This window comes from Hordeum vulgare, chromosome 3H (genome assembly GCF_904849725.1).
Source record: "Hordeum vulgare subsp. vulgare chromosome 3H, MorexV3_pseudomolecules_assembly, whole genome shotgun sequence".
NCBI classification, from domain to species: Eukaryota; Viridiplantae; Streptophyta; class Magnoliopsida; order Poales; family Poaceae; genus Hordeum; species Hordeum vulgare.
In genome coordinates, this window is record NC_058520.1 from 199,864,640 (window position 1) to 199,871,265 (window position 6,626).

Here is a 6,626-nt window from a genome sequence, read left to right on the forward strand (position 1 = left end):
GCATCTTTCCAAAGTTCATGATGTTTTCCACGTCTCGCAACTCAGGCGTTGCTTTTCGGATCCTATCCGTGAAGTGGACCACGAAACGCTTGATCTCCAAGATAACCTTTCTTACCGAGAATACCCCGTGCGTATTCTTGATCAAGCTGAGCGTACCACTCGACGTCAAAACCTCAAGTTTCTTAAAGTTCAATGGTCAAATCATTCTGAAAAGGAGGCAACTTGGGAAAGAGAGGATCGTCTCCGACTTGAATATCCTGCGTTATTCCCGACGACTTCTAAATCTCGGGACGAGATTCTTTTGAGTGGGGGTGAGTTGTCACATCCCTAAACCTTAAGCTAGATAGCATTGTGCTCATGTCTTCTTTGCATTTGCATCTAAGAATTTTCAACAAAAACAACAAAGTGGCAAAGGAAAAACTCAAAACGCTAGCCACCATTTCAATTAAAGGAAATTTCAAACTAGTTCAAAATTAATGAACCCAAAATGGCCTCAAGAAATGTTCAAACTTTCTGATAAATCATGAAAGTAAATGAGCATGAGAAAACTATTTCCTTGACACTTCAAGCATTTTAAATAAATGCAAAAGCCACTGGTTTCAAATTTAAAAATTTGAAAACAGAAGCTATAATTTTCCAAAAATGTTGAAAGTCTTGGAAATGAGTGGGGACATTATAACAAATATTTCAGGAGGTTTAAAATAGTTTTTACTTTTTGTTTTGGAGCTGAAATAATTAGCAAAGCAATAAATAGCAAAACAGAAAAACAAAAGCAGAAGAAAAAGGAAAAGACTTACCTCACGCCCACGCCAGGCCCAGCCCATCTCGCCGCTCGTCCCCTTCCCCGCGCCAGTAGGCAGCAGGAGGTGGCCGCCGCCTCCTCCGGCGCGGCCACGCACCTGCGTGCCTGCCTGGCCGCCGGTTCGCGCTGGCGACGATGGGGATAAGCTCCCCAGAGCCTCCCCTATCCATTCCCCGCCTCGGTTCTCCTCCTCCGCCGGATCCCCTCCTTCTCCCTGCTGCCGCCATTAGAGCCGAGTTCGAGCTCGAGCTGGCCGTTGCCCTGGCCATAGGAACCCCTCCCCGAGCACGCCATTAGATCCGCCTCGTCGCCCTGGTTGTCTCTACAGAAGCCGAAGTCCCTCGAGCCCTGCAACGCCCGCAACACCGTCGTCTTCTTCCTCCGGCTGCCGGACCTCTTCCGTCGATTGGTCGCCCCCAGGCCTTCCCCGAGCCGTCTGAGCTCTTCTCTGCACTCCCTGTGAGCATGCGGTGGTTTTCCCTAAGCTTTCCCCGTCGATCCCCTCCTCTAGCCCTAGTTCCACCGGAGCCCGACGAGCACCGCCGCTGCCGCTCGTCGCCGATAGCCCTCCGATGTCCAGCTCGTCCTCCCGTGAGCACCAGAAGCTCCAGGACGACGCGTAGATGCCGTAGCAGCTAAGATCTAAGCGTGGAACCCTCTGATTCAAGCCCCCCGACGACGCCCGAGCTTCGGCCGCCGCTCCGGCTCGTCGCCGACGCCTCTTCCGGCGACCCTAGCCTCCCCAGTTGGTCCTGCCAGATCGGCAGCTTCGCGAGCTTGCTGTAGCTGCCATCCGCGTGCGATTTGGTGCTGTGCAGCGCCGTCTAGGTCGCCTCCGACGAGCCCTCCGCCGCGGGTTTGGTCGCCGGCGACCACCCTCCGGTGGCCGTCGACGTGGCCGGCCATTAGGGCCTAATCGCCCTCCTTTGAGTCACTGCCAGAGGGCCCCACGCCTGGTCGAACCCCAATTAGGGGCTGGTCAGCGCGGGATTAGCCCCAGAGAGGCTGACCAGTGGGGCCCCCTGTCAGGTTTGACCTCCACAGGTCGGCTGACCTGCTGACGTCAGCCTGATGCAATAAATGGAATTTCCAGTATAGAAATAATTCAGGAAATTGCTAAAAATTGGAAAAATCATAGAAATTAATCTGTAACTCCAATGAAAATAATTCATATATGAAAAAGTATCAGAAAAATTCAAGGATTCTGATTATGCTATTTTCAGCTATGTTTGAAAAAGTTACAGAACCCTAAATTGTGAAATAAGGAATAATTCAATTCTTATAATCACTTTATAAATGGAATTTGCAAAAATATCAAAATTTCATTATAAATGCAATGATCACACACTGCCCTATATGTAAATCAGTACCATAACATGACATTTCATGCATGTTAACATTAGGTTGATCTGAGCATCAGGTCGAATCAATTAAACCGGTATCCGGGAATACCCGTTTGAATTGCTATTCGAATGTGATTCAAATCAACTCTAAACTTAAAACATCTTGATTATAATAACTTATCACTTGCATTCTCATGCCATGCTCATGCATCATTTTGATTGCACATGATTGTTACTGAATGTTGCCGTTCATTTCGGTAGGCTCCACACCCCCGGATTCCACCGAATATCCGCCCGACGGATATCGTTCCTCCTCTGAGCAACAAGGCAAGCACCCCTTTTGAACATCCCGATAACACCTATGTTCCTGCTCCTGCACCTATTTAATGCATTAGGATCAAATGCTTCAACTGCTTTTGCCATGATAGTTGGACCCACTTCCTTTGCATGACTTAACCTTGTCACAGTAAATAGCCGAACCTTGCAACCTAGCATACCTGGTAGTTGCTTGAGCTATAATGTGCCTTATCCTGCTATGCCTGCTATGCTTAGAGTTGTGTATGGTCTGTCATCTGGGAGATGAACAGAAATGTGGAATGTGTTCGGTAAGCAAAGGTCGTGTGTTGAACTTGATTTGGTAAAGTTACCGGTGAAAGGCTGTGTAGGAGTACATGGCGGGTTGTTTCATCGGAACCGTCCTTAGGAACTGAGTTCCGTGTATGTAATCCAAGACTAGATACTACCACATGCTGGGCCCTGAAATATGACTCCGCTCGGCCTTTTAATCGCGTAGTACTCGGTCCAGGAGTTGCAAGTAGTTTCTGGTGTTTATAGAAATGCTGGAGGCCGTGCATGGTGCTGACCTGAGAGGTGGACCGTGATGCGGTAGGCAGTGGCACGGTGTACCAAGTGGCACCCGGATGGTGGGCTTGGGAACCCTGCGCACATCGTTTGAGGCCGTGGCGGAAACCTCGGCCGGATTTCTGTACGGGTTACTCTCAGATAGGCGATAAACCTGGACTAGGTACTAGTGTGGTTAACGGTCGTGGCCGACTCCCTCGCTGGGCTTCCGCTTGAAGGTTGCCGAGGTGCATGATGTGCACATGGCGATAAGTGGCGGGAGCGTGTGTGACGAAGTATACCCTTGCAGGGTTATGATCTATTCGAATAGCCGCGTCCGCGGATATGGACTACTTGGAGACATATGTTGTTCATAGATAATTTCAACGGCTACTCCTAAAATTGTCAAGATAAGCGTGAGTGTCGTGGACAGCATTTCCGTATGGAGACGGAATGATTCCACAATAGTGTATTGTTGTGGTGTTAGTGGACTCGTGTGCGAGAAATCAAGTTGTCAAAACTAATTTCAAAAGCAAGTTGTCTAGCCACGAGTCAAATGCTGGCTTCCCGCATGAAACCCCACAATACCTTCTTGATACCTTGCATGAGTAGTTAGCCATCCTAAAGTCTTGCTGAGTACCTTCGTACTCATGTTTGCTTAATCATGTTGCAGAGGTTGTTAATGACCCTAATGGAGGGTTCTTCGTAGACATCTACGACGACGAGTAGCTGGTGTCCCAGCTACGATCTGGCCCTACGTCGGCTCTGTAGTATAGTCAGGCCATATGCCTTCTAGTTGCTCTGTCTGTACCCAGACAGCTTATAACTCTTCCGCTGGCTTGTATTGTGTGACTGATATTATGGGTCGTGAGACCCTTAATGTGTAATAATATGTGTGTGGCTCTTCCGAGCCTCTTAAATAAAGCTTGTATGTTTATGGTTATGTTGTGATGCCATCGATGTATCTATACATATCGGTATGCCATGCGTACGTGTGTCTTACTTGATATGTATGGGGTTCGATTACCTAGTCGTGAACTTTAGTAGCACTCCTTACAAGGAAATGCCCCTTTGTGATCCAACGAGCCTTGGTAGTTCGCTACTGCTCCGGACGCATTGGTTGACCGGCATGTGTCCTTCTTAGCTGTTGTGTGTGTCCCCTTTGGGGAAATGTCACACGACGTAATGGAGTCCTTGTAGCTTGCTACGACTCGTCTACGTTCGTTGATGACCGACACCTGCTATGTTGGGTCATGTATGCCTGTCCTTGTGTGGAACTGCCACTTTGGTTTATGACTAGACATGTCGATCCGGGTTCTTTGACATTGGAATGCTAGCGACACGATCGCATACGTGAGTCAAAAGACGCAAACGGTCCCGGCTAAGGTAAGGCTGCAACCATGGAGTTAACCATGCGTGAGACCACAAAGAGATGCGATGTGTTACAGGCTGGATTCCTATGGCTTAGGATCGGGGTCCCGACAAGCTAGCCGGGAATGTAGAAATAGTTACTTTATCTTACAATAGTGTGCATACTAAATTTTTCCGAGTAAGATTCAGGAACAAAATATCAATGTGACATCGGTTCAATTCTACGTTTTTGGTCTTTTTTACAGTTTTGATTTAAATCTCAGGAGTGTGAAAAGATTGAGGCCACACATGCAAATGGAACTTACACAAACCTGGTTGATAAGTTGGCGGTGTGTCAGGGTATTGAGTTAACAGTACTATATTCACAATGAAATTGCAAATTGCAATTTCATGGTGATACTTAGAGAGCTTGGAGTTTGAACTATGTTTTGACGGAATGACCTATGTTTGGAACTTGGAGTTTGAACTATGTTTTTCCGCAATGTGTCATGTGAAATTTTTCGAGTGGCCTTTGTTTTGCCGGAATGTTGATTCATTTTCGTTCCGCCAAATTTCAGGTGCTCTATATGTCCACTTTTTAGCAAAGGTCACGCCAAAAATTTCCGTGAATTTATGCATGACTCAACATTCCGACCAAATATAGTCCCACTTTTTCTATTCCTGTTATTCATCCTAGAATTAAACTATTATACTTAGCCGGGGGTTCCCCCTGTTACACGTAGGAAATTAATATGTCTAGCCATGACGAAGCCGGGGGTTCTGGTCGCCACGAAGAAGACCATTTTGAGGAAGCAAATCATTTTTTCGATCACCTGGACCAACGGGAGATGCGGATGCAGGGTGGCAATGAGACCAACCCCATCAGCGACACTGCTACCGGTAGCGATAGTGGCACCAACACCAAGACTGGCGATGATGTTGATGTACCCGGTGAAGGACCGAAGCCGAAGAGGGCAAGAAAACCAAACGCGCTCGACACCAGACAAATTTTGGTCACGGCGATGCACCCCACGAAATTAGAGCCAACGGCGCCGGAGTCAGCGCGCAAGTGCTATGGCAATCAACTAGGATGTGTACTCAAGGAAACCGCCAACATCAACGACGAAAAGTTAAAGAAGATACCACATATGGAGCACACGCTCCTAACGAAGTTGCAAAATAGGTTCTTGTTCCTGGGTGGACTGCAAGTGAACTTCTGTGGGATGAAGAACCCATGAAAAAGATAAACAAAAAGGCAATGGTGACGTTCACCAACGCATTGTCCGCCTGGAAAGTAAGGGTGAAAAATCAATTCTGAACAATTAACCGTGGCCCAAGATTCATACGGACAATCCATCACTAACGAAATAGGACTTCAAAAAATTCGAGGAGACTTGCGCTACAGAAGAAGCGCAGAAAAAGTCGGAGAAAATTAAGGAGCTACAAGGCAGGAACATGCCTGTCCACCGCCTCGGAAGCTGTGGTTACGAGGGGAAGAGGCATGTATGGGCCAAGGAGGACGCCAAACGTGAAAGTCACAGAATTCCACATCCCTTGGCGGAGTTCACCGACCCGCACGAGCGTGACTAGATCAGGGACCGGCACCAATGGCACCCCGTCAATAAAGTATTTTACACGGACCCGAACACGAGGGAGTTCATGAGACTATTGGTAATTGTTCTATGACCACCTTATATTAATTAGCTTCCAATCAATTCAACAACAAGTTTTGTCACATTTATAAACCATCCACATTCCTTTTGCAGAAAGAGTAGCACCAAAAGGCAGCCGAAAGCGACGTATCGTCTCAGTCGTCGGCGAGGCCCAAGTGGGACAACCTGTTCAACTAGGCCATGAACATACTTCAAAATGTCTCGGTGGACAAAACTCCGTCTTATGGACGTGTGCACGGTGTTGGATTTGGTGCCTCGTGGATGAAGTGCTACCATCAGAAGCTGGAGGAAAAAAAGCACATACTACAACTTTCTCAACTGACCATCGACGAGAAGGTCTGGCAAGTGGTCTATAAGAGCAAAGTTGAGACCAAACAAGAGCTGGCCATGGTAATCGACGATGTGGTCAATGCAGCTGTGGCAGTTTCCTTGGACCAGTTGGTTCCGACAGTTTTTGAGTTTGTTAGGAGGAATCCAGAAAAAGGGCCAGAGGACTTTTCCCTTCTCAGCTTTGTCAGGAGCAATTCAGCGAACATCGCACCACCAGCAATTGCTCACGCAACCGCGGATGCTCCCGTACCTGATCTCGTTTCGGTTCATAGCAGTCCGTCCTCTATC